The sequence below is a fragment of the Schistocerca cancellata genome, chromosome 1 (genome assembly GCF_023864275.1).
Source record: "Schistocerca cancellata isolate TAMUIC-IGC-003103 chromosome 1, iqSchCanc2.1, whole genome shotgun sequence".
Lineage (NCBI taxonomy): Eukaryota > Metazoa > Arthropoda > Insecta > Orthoptera > Acrididae > Schistocerca > Schistocerca cancellata.
The window spans coordinates 427,568,940-427,586,089 of record NC_064626.1 but is presented as its reverse complement, the minus strand read 5'-3'; the positions used below and the strand labels follow the sequence as shown (position 1 = coordinate 427,586,089).

At 41.4% G+C, this 17,150-nt stretch overlaps 1 pseudogene; it reads left to right on the top strand.

Moving 5' to 3' along the window:
* The first annotated feature begins 13,035 nt into the window (after nucleotides 1-13,035).
* LOC126100491 (5S ribosomal RNA) lies at nucleotides 13,036-13,153 on the top strand (annotated as a pseudogene).
* The last annotated feature ends 3,997 nt before the right edge of the window (nucleotides 13,154-17,150 follow it).

Genomic DNA, 17,150 nt, shown 5'->3' with positions numbered 1-17,150 from the left:
CGGCGCGCGGGAAACGCGGCCAGGGCCGGGCAGAGGGAGTGCTGGTGCAGACGCGAAAGGGTAGGGTTCAGATTGAGACGTGAAAGCGGACAGTCGATCTTTAAACAGCTAGGAAGTGAAACGACTTAGAAAATTTCGCGATGTGTGGTATCACGGGACTTAGTCTCTGAGCGGTGAGCATCCGTGCGCCTGGTGTGAACTCCGACTTTTCGCATAGTTAACGAGGTGGAGTGTTGGACTGGTAATTCGCGATGGGATTGTGAATGATCGAACTATGCGAAATGGATATGCGCTCGAGTGTAACAATAACTCTAAATACGACCACTTTCACTATTAGTTTGCATTCGAAAGTAAAGTTCTATGTACTGACTTGGCAGAAAATCCTAAGAAATTTTGGTCTTATGTCAAAGCGGTAGGTGGATCAAAACAAAATGTCCAGACACTCTGTGACCAAAATGGTACTGAAACAGAGGATGACAGACTAACGGCCGAAATACTAAATGTCTTTTTCCAAAGTTGTTTCACAGAGGAAGATTGCACTGTAGTTCCTTCTCTAGATTGTCGCACAGATGACAAAATGGTAGATATCGAAATAGACGACAGAGGGATAGAGAAACAATTAAAATCGCTCAAAAGAGGAAAGGCCTCTGGACCTGATGGGATACCAGTTCAATTTTACACAGAGTACGCGAAGGAACTTGCCCACCTTCTTGCAGCGGTGTACCGTAGGTCTCTAGAAGAGCGTAGCGTTCCAAAGGATTGGAAAAGGGCACAGGTCATCCCCGTTTTCAAGAAGGGACGTCGAACAGATGTGCAGAACTATAGACCTATATCTCTAACGTCGATCAGTTGCAGAATTTTGGAACACGTATTGTGTTCGAGTATAATGACTTTTCTGGAGACTAGAAATCTACTCTGTAGGAATCAGCATGGGTTTAGAAAAAGACGGTCATGTGAAACCCAGCTCGCGCTATTCGTCCACGAGACTCAGAGGGCCATAGACACGGGTTCACAGGTAGATGCCGTGTTTCTTGACTTCCGCAAGGCGTTCGATACAGTTCCCCACAGTCGTTTATTGAACAAAGTAAGAGCATATGGACTATCAGATCAATTGTGTGATTGGATTGAGGAGTTCCTAGATAACAGGACGCAGCATGTTATTCTCAATGGAGAGAAGTCTTCCGAAGTAAGAGTAATTTCAGGTGTGCCGCAGGGGAGTGTCATAGGACCGTTGCTATTCACAATATACATAAATGACCTGGTGGATGACATCGGAAGTTCACTGAGGCTTTTTGCAGATGATGCTGTGGTGTATCGAGAGGTTGTAACAATGGAAAATTGTACTGAAATGCAGGAGGATCTGCAGCGAATTGACGCATGGTGCAGGGAATGGCAACTGAATCTCAATGTAGACAAGTGTAATGTGCTGCGAATACACAGAAAGATAGATCCTTTATCATTTAGCTACAAAATAGCAGGTCAGCAACTGGAAGCAGTTAATACCATAAATTATCTGGGAGTAGGCATTAGGAGTGATTTAAAATGGAATGATCATATAATGTTGATTGTCGGTAAAGCAGATGCCAGACTGAGATTCATTGGAAGAATCCTAAGGAAATGCAATCCGAAAACAAAGGAAGTAGGTTACAGTACGCTTGTTCGCCCACTGCTTGAATACTGCTCAGCAGTGTGGGATCCGTACCAGATAGGGTTGATACAAGACATAGAGAAGATCCAACGGAGAGCAGCGCGCTTCGTTACAGGATCATTTAGTAATCGCGAAAGCGTTACGGAGATGATAGATAAACTCCAGTGGAAGACTCTGCAGGAGAGACGCTCAGTAGCTCGGTACGGGCTTTTGTCAAAGTTTCGAGAACATACCTTCACCGAAGAGTGGAATGGCTCTGAGCACTATGGGACTCAACTGCTGAGGTCATTAGTCCCCTAGAACTTAGAACTAGTTAAACCTAACTAACCTAAGGACATCACAAACATCCATGCCCGAGGCAGGATTCGAACCTGCGACCGTAGCGGTCTTGCGGTTCCAGACTGCAGCGCCTTTAACCGCACGGCCACTTCGGCCGGCTTCACCGAAGAGTCAAGCAGTATATTGCTCCCTCCTACGTATATTTCGCGAAGAGACCATGAGAATAAAATCAGAGAGATTAGAGCCCACACAGAGGCATACCGACAATCCTTCTTTCCACGAACAATACGAGACTGGAATAGAAGGGAGAACCGATAGAGGTACTGAAGGTACCCTCCGCCACACACCGTCAGGCGGCTTGCGGAGTATGGATGTAGATGTAGATGTAGAGATGCTGGATGTAGTCCTGTGGAACGGCTTGCCATGCCATTTCCACCTGGCGCCTCAGTTGGACCAGCGTTCGTGCTGGACGTGCAGACCGCGTGAGACGACGCTTCATCCAGTCCCAAACATGCTCAATGGGGGACAGATCCGGAGATCTTGCTGGCCAGGGTAGTTGACTTACACCTTCTAGAGCACGTTGGGTGGCACGGGATACATGCGGACGTGCATTGTCCTGTTGGAACAGCAAGTTCCCTTGCCGGTCTAGGAATGGTAGAACGATGGGTTCGATGACGGTTTGGATGTACCGTGCACTATTCAGTGGCCCCTCGACGATCACCAGTGGTGTACGGCCAGTGTAGGAGATCGCTCCCCACACCATGATGCCGGATATTGGCCCTGTGTGCCTCGGTCGTATGCAGTCCTGATTGTGGCGCTCACCTGCACGGCGCCAAACACGCATACGACCATCATTGGCACCAAGGCAGAAGCGACTCTCATCGCTGAAGACGACACGTCTCCATTCGTCCCTCCATTCACGCCTGTCGCGACACCACTGGAGGCGGGCTGCACGATGTTGGGGCGTGAGCGGAAGACGTCCTAACGGTGTGCGGGACCGTAGCCCAGCTTCATGGAGACGGTTGCGAATGGTCCTCGCCGATACCCCAGGAGCAACAGTGTCCCTAATTTGCTGGGAAGTGGCGGTGCGGTCCCCTACGGCACTGCGTAGGATCCTACGGTCTTGGCGTGCATCCGTGCGTCGCTGCGGTCCGGTCCCAGGTCGACGGGCACGTGCACCTTCCGCCGACCACTGGCGACAACATCGATGTACTGTGGAGACCTCACGCCCCACGTGTTGAGCAATTCGGCGGTACGTCCACCCGGCCTCCCGCATGCCCACTATACGCCCTCGCTCAAAGTCCGTCAACTGCCCATACGGTTCACGTCCACGCTGTCGCGGCATGCTACCAGTGTTAAAGACTGCGATGGAGCTCCGTATGCCACGGCAAACTGGCTGACACTGACGGCGGCGGTGCACAAATGCTGCGCAGCTAGCGCCATTCGACGGCCAACACCGCGGTTCCTGGTGTGTCCGCTGTGTCGTGCGTGTGATCATTGCTTGTACAGCCCTGTCGCAGTGTCCGGAGCAAGTATGGTGGGTCTGACACACCGGTGTCAATGTGTCCTTCTTTCCATTTCCAGGAGTGTATAAATAAATAAAACTTAAAATTTGAGAAGCTACAAAACTGGAAAATAAAATTGTAATTTCAAGAAAGTCTGTCACATAAATCTTTGCCATTTTGCACTTCTGCAAATGTCCTGAGCAACTGACGTTCCTTTGTTGACTATATTCACAGTTAATGCTGGGTATAACATCTTTCACGTTTTAATGGCAGTATGTTTTCACTACACACAGCAACAGACGCAGCTGCCGTTTCCGTTGTTGACTCAGAACTGCTAATGTTTTTAAGGATGCGGGCGCCTGCTGTAGGAGACGCAGCTGACCGTTCTTTCGTATGGCTATAGATAATTGCCGGAACCCGCATCGTTTACAAGTTCCCGTACCGCAGCTGTCGTACGGCTCCACGTTGTTCACTGTTTGATTCTATTCAGAATGTTTATGAAGATCTAAAGAAACGGAGCAACCTCATTGCGACTGTCGAACAACTGGTATACACGATGGGTAGGCACTACTACACCCTACTGGAATGCCCAGTCTGTGAATCCTTGATGGTAGAAGAGAGAGGCACAGCTGCCTGCGAGACAATGCGTAATGAGGCGAAATTCGGTTCCCTGAACGCAACAGCTGTAATTTTCTCAAAGACAGTGAATAGGGAGCTTGCGGAATCAGCTAATGCATGCCTGGGCGTACAGCGGAGGATTGCAACAGCTCGATTCCAGGATATCGTTCACCAACATAATGAGGGGTAATAGGTCTAAAAACCGTTAGCTCAAAAAAAATGGTTCAAATGACTCTGAGCACTAAGGAACTTAACTTCTGAGGTCATCAGACCCTAGAACTTAGAACTACTTAAACCTAACTAACCTAAGGACATCACACACATCCATGCCCGAGGCAGGATTCGAACCTGCGACGGTAGCGGTCCCGCGGTTCCAGACTGTAGCGCCTAGAACCGCTCGGCCACACCGGCAGGCAAACCGTTAGCTATTTCTCGGATGCAAAACCGAGCTTTGAAAAGAGACAAGAGGACGAGAATCTGAGCCATAACATAGATGGTGAATCAGAAATTTCCATAGTACACCGTCGATACCGCTTTCCAGTATATGAGGTTCCAAAACGCAGTGTGAACAGGAAACTGGACGCAGGATACGCTAGGCAGCGACGCTAGTGTACATTACTTAATAAGTGATATAGTAATCGTTGCCCCGTCCACATATATCAGTAATGGTGACAAATCATTTTACATTTTTATTCCTTTTCCATTTTCTGCATATATCACTTTATATTATTATTAAATTTTTGTTATTATTGTTATTATTATAGTTTTATTTTGTTGCATGAGGTCATGGGGAACTTCAGTAAATAAATATATAAATAGCTAATTAATGTTATAAAAAGAAAAACGAGTGCTAATCATAGCGCAACGTCGTCTACCGACAGGGAACGTGATTACAACAAAGTAACTTGTCCTTCAAGAAATAATAACAATAATGTACTTACATTCCGTAAAAGTTGTTTTTAAAAATGTTATGCAGAAACATTCGATAATACATGATGGCCCATGAATAACGACGGATAATTAAACAATAACTCTGTTATCCTTTCGCCAAGATAACAAATTCAAATCAAAGATAATTCGTATACTTTTCTATCATTACTTAAAAGAATCTAAACAAGTACCACACCACCCAGAATTTTTCTTGGATGAACGTCGAAACTTAAAACTGTTTATTGCCCACTAGTGTTGAAAAGATAAGCAGTGGCAAAATTTCACAACATGCTTCCAGAGCAACGTGGGATGCATAAAAAGGCAACGCTATGAAGCAAGATGTTTCCCACTCAGCTGTATCAAAACATAAAATAAGAAAAATTTTGAAAGCATCCGGCCGCTGTGGCCGAGGGGTTTTAGGCGCTTCAAGCCGGAACCCCGCTGCTGCTGCGGTCGCAGGTTCGAATCCTGCCTCGGGCATGGATGTGTGTGATGTCCTTAGGTTAGTTAGGTTTAAGTAGTTCTAAGTTCTACGGGACTGATGACCACAGCTGTTAAGTCCCATAGTGCTCAGAGCCATTTCGAAAGCAAAGAATTTTTGTAAAATACCAAGATTTAGGCCAATTTACTAAAATAAAGGAATAGGTGCCACTTTTGGTTTTCAAGCGTATGATACTATTTCAGTTCTGTAACGTTAAGTGTCTTCGAACAAGTAAATGATACATATTGGTGCTTATACAGCCACTATAGCTTTATTTAGTGTTTATGGTTAACGAAGTTCCTGTTAGTCGCAACATGTGAACATAAAAGTTGGTCAACCCACTAATTTAAATTCAAAATGCAGAATAATTAAAGAGGGCAGTATTTTGAAATATGCAAATCGAAAACGTTGTAACGTTACCTTCTATTTGATTTGTTAAGGTCACAACCGACGTCTTCAAAACTTGCGTATCATGAAATTTTATCTAAACTCTTCGAGATCACAATTTATTATGAATTTGTTTAGTAATTACCTGTTCATTATGAAAGCGTACTTGGCTGAGGCGAAAAATATTTTTATCTAATGTAAAATCACATAATGAGTTACCCATTCTAGAATATTAGAACCTACTATTACAATTGCTTAAAACAACTATTGTGTCTTATTTCTTTGATTTATCTGCGCAAGAAAACATATATTTCTATTAATTTATACTCATATAGAAAATGAATACGACAAAAATAATTTAAATGGTATTTCCCGAAGGTTACGCACCTAACCAGAATTTATAAATACTTGTAAAAAAAGTGCTCCAGAATGCGCGGTTGATAAAAATTGTTCCTTATTTTTGCATAGAAGTCAGTTCAGTTCTTTATGCACAAAGCTGCTTTGTTCTGGTTGTAACTTACTATCAAATAACTACTCAGTATTTCTGGTATACGACTGTGCGGCTTTTTATGAATGTGATGTCCTGTTATCTTGAGAAATGTCACCTTGTTTCAGCTCAAACAAATTTCGTTTAAATATGCCATTAAAAGTTGATCTAAGCATGAAGAAAAACAAATGTCAGTTGCGAACAACGAAATGCGTCCATTTGTATTAACATCAACCTCGACATCCCTGCACAATAAGGCATTTTGTACAGAGAACACCGGTAGAAAACGCGTAAGGAAACCAATTCAAGTATATCTTTTGAACATTCACCTTACCCATGAGAATAAAACACGTCACAATACCTTCGAGTTTGCCATTAATGATGATGAACTATTAAGATTTACTTCAAAATTTAAGTTCAAAGATGAATTACTTTGCATACCTGATACTAATTATTGAGAAGTTGATGCTTAACTGGGGAGGGAGAGGATTCAGTTGGTTTGCACGTCCGATATTTCATATCTCGGATGTACAATAGTGCGCAAAATTAAGGACGAAAGTAATTTTCGAATGACATGCCAAGTAATATAGTTCGATGAAACTTAGACTATACATAGAAAGAATTGCTATGGTATACTACAGAAGTTAACAAAAATATACGCCACGAGGCGAAGAGAAACGACACTTTTATTCAAAGACAATAATTACACTGAAGACACCGCGATTCAAGGTTGTCTCTGCACGTCACAAAAATCGGTACATGGTTCTTAATACGGCGTGACGTCACCACGAACGGCAGAGCATGCTTCGCACCGTTCTTGCATGCTGTCGATTGGGTTGGTAAGGAGTTCTTGTGGCAGGGCGTTACATTTCTCCACAAGGGCAGATAAAACCGATGGATAATGGTTAGTGCATGTGGGCGTGGTGGACTACGTCTCCCCAAAGGATACCAAAAGTGCTCGATGGGATTTAAATCGGGCGAACGTATAGGCCACTCGTTCGCCAAATATCCTCTCGTTCCAAGGGCACCTTCACCTGCACTGATCGAACTTGCCGCTCATTGTCATCCATAAAAACCAAGTCAGATCCGATTGCACCTCTGAGAAGACGCAAATGAGGAAGGAATACGGTGTCAAAATAAAATTTGCCGGTCAGTGTACCGTGCAAAGATCTGGAAGTCAGGAGGCCCATGCTACATTCTGTCTCCCCATGCCAAAACAGCTGGACCACAGAAACGATCATGTCTCTCAACGCAAGATGTACCCTCACATAGCGAGAGGTGGGAATACGTAATGCAATCAGGAACATTGTCGAACATGGTCGATTTCTTGGTCCAGGTATTATCGTGTGTGGAGGGATAATGTTGCAAGGGAGTACTGACATCCAAATCTTTGAACATGGTACAGTGGTACACTCTCTGGTCAACATTACTGTGACACTGTACTCCTTCCCCATGTGTGTCTTTTCAAGGGTATTGTCTGGGTAGTGTGTATTCTTGAAGCGTTGCTGCCAGTTCTTCATGTAGTAGAGCAAGACAGGAGGCTGCTTAAAGTTGACAGGAGCAGAAAGTTTAGGTTGTTCTAAGTTCTTGGAGAAACATTGGGTTACACAGAGTATACATAAATTCACTTGACAATACTGAACTGAGTTTGTACAGCTCTTTTCTAATTTTTTTTTAAGGGGGCCATCAGTCTTCTGGCTGTTTTCATGCGGCACGCCCTGTCTTCCTCTACAGTTTTTGCTCTCTACAGTTCCCTCAAGTACCATGGAAGTCATTCCCTCACGTCTTAACAGATGTCCTATCGTCCTGACCCTTCTCCTTATCAGTGTTTTCCACATATTCCTTTCCTCTCCGATTCTGCACAGAACCTCCTCATTCCTTACCTTATCAGTCCACCTAATTTTCAACATTCGTCTGTAGCACCACATCTCAAATGCTTCGATTCTCTTCTGTTCCGGTTTTCCCCCAGCCCATGTTTCACTACCATACAACGCTGTACTCCAGAAGTACATTCTCAGAAATTTCTTCCTCAGATTAAGGCCTATGTCTGATGCTAGCAGATTTCTTTTGGCCAGTGATGTCCTTTTTGCCATTGCTAGTCCGCTATTGATGTGTCCTCCTTACTCTGTCCGTCATTTGTTATTTTACTGCCTAGGTAGCAGAATTCCTTAACTTCATCCACTTCGTGAGCATCAATCCTGATTTTAAGTTTGTCGCTGTTCTCATTTTTGCTACTTCTCATTACTTCAGTCTTTCTTCAACTAACTCTCAATCCATATTCTGTACTCATTACATTGTTCATTCCATTCACCAGATCATGTAGTTCTTCTTCAGTTTCACTCAGGATAGCAATGACATCAGCGAATCATATCATTGATGTCCTTTCACACTGAATTTTAATTCCACTCCTGCAACTTTCTTTAATTTCCATCATTGCTTCTTCGATGTGCAGATTGAAGAATAGGGGCGAAAGACTGCATCCCTGTCTTGCACCCTTTTCAATCCGACCACCTCGTTCTTGGTCGTCCACTCTTATTATTCCCTCTTGTCCCTTGTACATACTGTACATTACACGTCTATCCTTATAGCTTACCCCTATTTTCCTCAGAATTTCGAACATCTTGCAATATTTTACGTTGTTGAACCCTTTGTCCATGTCGACAAATCCTATGAATGCGTCTTTATTTCTCTTTAGTTTTGCTTCCATTATCAAGCGCAAAGTCAGAATTACCTCTCACCTCCCTATACCTTTTCTAAAGCCAAACTGATAGTCATCTAACACATCCTCAATTTTCTTCTCCATTCCTCTGTATATTATTCTTGTCAGCAACTTGGATTCATGAGTTGTTATGCTGATTGTGTGATAATTCTCGCACTTGCCAGCCCTTGCAGTCTTCGGAATTGTGTGGAGGATATTTTTCCGGAAGTCAGATGGTATGTCGCCAGATTCATACATTCTACACACCAAAGTGAGTAGTACTTTTGTTACCATTTCTCCCGATGATTTTACAAATTCTGATAGTATGTTATCTATCCCTACTGCTTTATTTGATCTTAAGTCCTCCAAAGTTCTTTTAAAATTTGATTCTAATGCTGGATCCCCTACTTCTTCTAAACTATTCTAAACCAACTCCTGTTTCTTCTTCTATCACATCAGAGAAATAATATATTCTTTCCACCTATCCGGTCTCTCCTCTGCATATAACAGTGTAATTCCCGTTCCACTCTTAATATTACCACCCTTGCTTTTAAAGTCACCGAAAGTTGTTTTGACTTTCTGTATGCTTAGTCTGTCCCTCTGACAATAATTTCTTCTTCGATTTATTTGTATATTTCATGCAGCCACTTCGTCTTAGCCTCTCTGCACTTCCTATTTATTTCATTTCTCAGCGACTTGTATTTCCGTATTCCCGAGTTTCCTTCTTTCATCGATCAATTGAAGTATTTCTTTTGTTACCCATGGTTTCTTCGCAGTTACCTTCTTTGTACCTATGTTTTCCTTTCCAGCTTATGTGATTGCTATTTTTAAAGATGTCCATTCCTCTTTAACTGTACTGCCTTCTGAGGTATTACTTAATGCTGCATCTATAGCCTTAGAGAATTTCAAATGTATTTCATCATTCCTTAGTACTTCCGGATCCCACTTCTTTGCGCATTGATTCTTCCTGACTAATGTCTTAAATTTCAGAGTATTCTTCATCACTGCTATATTGTGATCTGGGTCTATTTCTACTCCTGGGTACGACTTACAATCCAGTACCTGATTTCGGAATCTCTGTCTGACCAAAATGTAATCTAACTGAAATCTTCCCGTATCACCCGGCCTTTTCCAAGTATACCTCCTCCTCTTGTGACTCTTGAACAGAGTATTCGCTATTACTGGCTAAAATTTATTTCAGAACTCAATTAGTCTTTCATCTCGTTCATTTCTTGTCCCGCGGCTATTAAGCAGAAACAGAGTTTAGACACCTATTAAGTATTACAAACACCTAAGGATACAGGAGTTTATATTTGAATAATAGAATAATTATTGACATCTTTGATATTCGGGAATCCAGCCGGATGTTCGCGTCGTTCTCGCACGATATTTCAACAGCGTGCCTCGCTGTCTTCTTCAGGTGCTACCTGAGACTGCGAGACTGCGTGCGAAAACGACGCGAACATCCGGCTGGATTCCCGAATATCCAAGATGTCAACAGATCGCCGGGAAAGCAAGAAGGATTACAGGATAATTATTGACAATATGAGACAGCATTTGACCGAGCGACCCCAAAACTATTCGCAGATCAGCAAAAGAACAGTAAATACGAAAGTCCAACAAAAGAGACTGCCAGACAATGGTTACAGATTTTACAACCTTTGAGTACAGCTAAAACCCTATACTATCTAACATTCACAACGGTCCATTGTTTGTTTGTAAAGTGGGAAGTTGACAAGAAAAAGTGTTCCACAACGTTCTTTAAGGTTTTCGTTGTTTGTAAATTGACAAGGAGAGAGACAGAGACTTCTCTTTCTACATACCTGAGAAGCATTATATGCATTATATCTTACCGATTCCATTATTCTGCACAGTATTTGAAGATTACTATTTATGTATTCGCTAGTGCCTGGTTTTAGCCAGAATCAATTTATTGGGTGATGAAAGAATAGTATTTTAAGGTAGACGATATACTAGGAAAGATTCCTTTTAACAAAACTAATACGAAAGTTTTGATCATAAGTAAACTGTAAAAAGTTCCCGAAAACTCTTTAACTGGTAGGTGAACATACACTGTATTTCCTTGTCTGGAGAGAGAATGAAACGAAGAATCATCCTTATTATCACATGGCTATTTGCACTCGCTCAGTAACAGAGAGCTTATCCTGTATTTTAAGTACAATAAAGAGTTTCGTGTCACTGCAATCTGACCAGTGCAAAATAGTGATCGACAGAGGATAAAACTTCATAGAACAAGTTTACTCTTTTGCGAATAATCATTTCACTACCTTAAATTGAATAGCTCTTTGGACTAAATGATTTTCTATCGACCGAATGGCCTGCACATGTGGCGGCTCTTCGCAATCTTGATATTTCTTGATTAGTTGGTACTGGTTAGTCACTGTTAATATTGGTTTCTTTCTGAACTCAGGGCGTGCTAACTGTTAATTTACTTTGTGAGAAGACGCCACAATTTGCTGTCTTCAAAATTCATCATAAAACAGAGTTCACAGGGAAACTGAATGTATCATAGTATCTTTCTCTCTTTAACATTGGTGTCTTAATCAATGAATAAAGATGATAATGTTTAAGCAAGTCCTGGCCAATTTAATTTTACGTTCTTGCACGTATTAAATTTACATCAAAAGTTATTTTTACACACTGCTACACCTACGCTCTGAGTAATGCAGCGATCGAGAATAATTAAAGTTCTCACAGTTTCAACTTTGAATTAATTCCCATCTACTGAAACTCCCTGAATTCACTTCAAAATGAATTATCAGTTCTTTATAAGAATAAAACATCATGAAGATAATAATTTCAGATAAGGTGGAAGGCACTTATGAAATTAAAATTTTGAATACTTTATGCTCTGTGCACAGAGGCCGAAAATCTTCCAGTGACAGTAAATAGCAGATTTGATAGTTTTGAGTCATTAAACCAACTGCAAGAACTTCAAGGTGAATATTGCCAGCTAATGAATATCAGGTTTGTTGGTCCAATGTCACTGCTCATAGCAACTCAAAACAGTTTGTACGATTCAAACAAGAGCATGGAAGTATGGATTATAGATCTCATCAACATGAAAGTATCTGAATCAATGTATCTGGTGGACGAACAGCAAAGGTAGCTGTGTCATCTGTTAAAAAATATGTTGAGTAATTTGATGAAAAGCCATGCATTATTCAGGATTATATGTATCATATGGAGATGTACCCTCATAAAACATTCTGTCACTCATCTTATTCAGTCCCTTGGTCAAGGAAAGAAGAACCTGACAAGAAATTCGAAAGATGATGGACTGGCAGATAATGGAACTGTCCAGTTCTGCCAGTAGTAGTCCACTGCTCACTGTAGCCAAGCCAGGTGGCAATACCAGCTTAGATCTGGATGTGCAGGCTGTTAATACAATCATCGTACCTGTCCATACACAACCACAGAACTTAGAAGAAATGTTGCAAAAATTCTGTAGAGTGCAGTAGTTAACCTCTGTATATTTAAGACCACCATAGTGGCAGATCAGAATCCAGGAAATATACAGCGTTTATCTTTTCTGGCCAAAGTTATCAGCTTCAAGTGATGCCATTTCGTCTGAATCCGAGCGGATGCATTTCCATAGTAGTGCTGGATGTAGTATTTGGACAAGAGCTGGAAAATTTGGAAGTTTGTGGAAAGAGCTTATGGGACCAAACTACTGAGGTCATCAGTCCCTAAGCTTACACACTGCTTAATCTAACTTAAACTAACTTATGCTAAGGACAATATAAACACCCATGCCCAAGAGAGAAATCTCCAACAGGGGGAGCCGTGGACCAGAGCTGCTTGACAAAATCGCCTTCCATGTAGACAAGTTGCTAACAGCCACAGAAACGTGGGAAGAGCGTATTAAATTATTAGAAAAAGTATTTGAAAAGTTCACAGAACGTGGCATTACTACAAATCTGATGAAATACAAGTTTGGCAAAAATCAAATTATGTTTCGGGTCATATTATCACCATGATGCTAATGGCCTTGCCACAGTGGTAATACCAGTTCCCATCAGATCACCGAAGTTAAGCGCTGTCAGGCTGGGCTAGCACTTGGATGGGTGACCATACGGTCTGCCAAGTGCTGTTGGAAAGTAGGTCGCACTCAGGCTTCGTGAGGCAAACTGTGGAGCTACTTGATTGAGAAGCAGCAGCTCCGGTCTCCTAATCTGACATAGCCCAGGAGAGTGGTCTGATGACCACATGCCACTCCACATCCGCATCCAGCGATGCCTGTGGGCTGAGGATGACACGGTGGCCGGTCTGTACCATTGGGCCTTCCAAGGCCTGTTTGGATGGAGTTAGTTTTAGTTTCTACACCATGATAGGAATAAAACCAGAAATAAAACGACATCCAAAAAGTTGGATGCTATTAGAAATTTTCCATACCCCACAGTAAAAACTACAATCATTAATGGGTATCACCTCATTCTTCTGAAGATTCGTACTGAATCACTTACTGAATAATGACCGCTTCTTGAGTCTGTTGAAACAGAATAGGTCATGATATTGGTCTCCCCAGTGAACACAAGTATATCAGCAAATAGAAAGTGCTTTAGTAGAAACTTCTTTAGTAGAGTCAGATACTTTGCACTATCCGAACATGAATGAGGATTTTTGGTTAGCTTATGATGCGTTGCAGATGGGATTAGGTGCTTGTTTATTCCAGGTAGTAAAGGTAGATGACCAGCAGGAAATTAGAACGTTAGGTTTTGCCAGCCAGTTTGTGTCCAAATGTGAAAGAGGTTGCATTGTGAGCTAGAAGTACTCTAGCCATTAAATTGGCTCTGCAGAAATGTAATGATAGTTGTGTATGGGTAAAGAATTAAATTGTGCTGAGAATTAATATATGTCACAGAAAATGACAATGTAGTAGCAGACGCTCTTTCGAAACTACCTCAAGGTTTGAGAAATTTGCACGAATTAGCTGAATAGTTGTCCATCTTTAAAATCCTAATAGTAGAAAATTTCCCATTCGTGTAACAATGCATGAAAACGTGAAAACACGTGATAAATTAACAATACGACCATCCTAAATGGAGTAGAATTAAGCAAGCTTCACTTCAGGACAATGATCAAGCTGTTGCTATGTACATTTTCTATCAGCGGGCAGCAGGCTACTATAGGCAGAACTAGACAGTTCCGTTATCTTCCAGTCCAACATCTTACAAATTTATTTAGTCACTGCTTCTTCCTGTGACCCAGGAACTGAATAAGACGAGTGAACAAATGTTTCTTGAGAGTACATCTCCATACGTTACACATAATCTTTAATAATGCCTGACTTTTCATCAAATTCTTAACATAATTTTTTTAAAAGATGACACAGATCTCTTTGCTGCTCATCTCTCAGATACATGGATTCAGCTACTCTGATTTTGATGTGATCTATTATCTCTATTTCCTGGCTCTGGTCTGAATGATACAAACTATTTTCAGTTGCCATGTGCAGTAACATTGGACTAACACATCTGATATTAATTAGCTGACGATATTTACCTTGAAGCAGGATTTGATGACTCACGAATACCGAATGTGCTATTTATTCGCATTGGAACATTTTCTACCTCTGTGCTGTCTAAATCGATTAAATTTTACCGTGGTCCCAAATCGATCAACCTATCAGATATCATCTCTCCATCAAGTGTTGTTACCATTATCAATTAAAACACAATAACATTAGTTAAACTAACGGTATTAATGAAGCTCCCTATGCAGTGAAGGCACCCTAACTGATGGAATCACACAAAACTATCTATTATTGCAAACTACAAAATGTATTGACTTAGTTAACTAAACTAATCTAAATTACCTCACTATCACTCATCAAGGGTTAAAGCGATACCAAAAGGCAAGTTCGCTAATATAAATGTTTACCTTTTTGTAGACTTGAATAGTTCTGCTAGTGTACATCAGTGCTCAGACAAGGCGTCAGAGATAAAAAAAATTCTGTCAGTGAAAAGCCCACATTAGTCACAATCATAATTATAACATTAGTTAGTTCAATTAATTACACTTGCAAAATCACTATTAAATACTCGATAACACAATAAAGTCTCAATTGACCATAACTGCCTGATTGTTTTCTTCTTCGTTTGAGTCCCACGTTAATCTGCTAATTGTTGTGTGCAATTCTTGTTCGAGCCCCTCGTTGGTTTGTGCCATTGGTGGCGGCTCTCTCAATCTTGATATTTCTTGACTAGTTGGTGGTGGTTAGTCATTGTTAATATCGGTTTCTTTCTGATCTCAGAGCGTGATAACAGGTAATGTTTTTGCGAGAAAACGCCACAATTTACTGTCTTTTAAATTCGTCGTAAAACAGGGTTCGTAGTCGAACTGAATAATATTTAGTACCTTTCTTTCTTTTACTTTGATGTCTTACTCAATAAATAAAGACGATAATCACTAAGCAAGTCCTGTCTTTATTCGAGTAATCATAAAGTCGACGTTCATGAATGCTGGTAGTCAAAGATCATATGTCTATCTTAGCTTTCGTTAAATTTGGTGAAAAAATTACGATCGCTGCGCTGCTCATGTAGTGATCTAAAATAATTAAAATTCTCACAGTTTAAAATCTGAATTAATTCCTAACCTCTAATACTCCCTATCTCACTTCCCCGAATTCACTTAAAAAGTTGAATTGTCAGTTGTTTGTAATAATAAAATTTTCCCCTTTCAGAAAGATAATTAGTTTCAGATAAGGTGCCAGGCATTTATGAAATTAAAGTTTTGAATACTTTCACACTATATACTTCCACAATTAAAAGTCATTAGCGCTCACACAAGCTAACAAAATGACAGTGAGGCACTATTTTCTCGACTACCTATTTATAGTCTTATACTAAACAAAAGTTGACGTACCTATATCTTCTTCGGCCTAGTAGTTCTCAGTACACTGCCTATTGTTTTGGAATGATTATTGTTAAATAATTCGCAGTTACAAAAAATATTAACTAATTTATTTAAAATAATGGCTTATGGTCGTGTATAGTGGCTTCACACTTACGACTTTGATGTACCAGTGAATAACAGAAATTGATAATTTGCCTTGTACAATCTGCGGCTGTATAAACGAGCACTTAATGTGACAGATCAGAATCACAGAAAGCTCTGCGTGGGAACCTGTGAAAAACAACACCTGTTTTCTGTCTTATCACTAGCAGTGGGAACTGCTCCCAAACGAAGAAATGACTGCTTAGTAACGGCAATGCCTAACAGGTAAATGTAAGTAGTGGAAGGCGCAAGGCAACGAAATGCAGAATACATTTTTGTGTCTGGAGAGCTCACAAACTCATCTATAACATTTGTGTAACAGCACAATGCAGATATTTGTTGTCTTAGCCCTTTCGACGTGCGTTCAATACTGATAAAAGTATCAATTATATATATGTTTATTTATATACTGAGGTGACAGAAGGCAAACGATGGCAGCAGACGATCGACGCAATGCCTTTCCTAGCAGCACGACATCGCCTGCAGCGCCTTTCCTGGGCTCGTGACCGTGTCGGTAGGACCCTCGACTGGAAAACCGTGGCCTAGCCAGATGACTCCCACTTTCAGCTGATAAGAGCTGATGATAGGGTTCGAATGTTACGCAGACCCCACGAAGCCATGGACCCTCGTTGTCAACAAGACACTGTGCAAGCTGGTGATAGCAAAATAATGGTATTGGCTGTGTTTACATGGAATGGACTGGTTCCTTTGGTACAGCTGAACCGATCAGTGACTGAAAATGGTTACCTGGAGCTCATTTGCAGCTATTCCTGGACTTCAAGCTGCCAAACAATAGTAGAATATTCATGAAGGACGATGTGTCATGTCAGGAGGCAAATTGTTTACTATTGGTTTGAAGAATATTCTGGACAGTTCGGGCGAATGATTTCACCACCCAGATCACCGAACTTGAATACTAGCGAACATTCATGGGACATAATCGAGAGATCAGTTCGTGCACAAAATCCTGCACCGCCAACAGTTTCACGATTAAGCACGGCTATAGAGGCAGCATGGCTCATTATTCCTGAAGCGGACTTCCAAGGACTTCTTGTGCGCATGCCACGTCGATATGTTGCACTGCGCCGAGCAAAAGC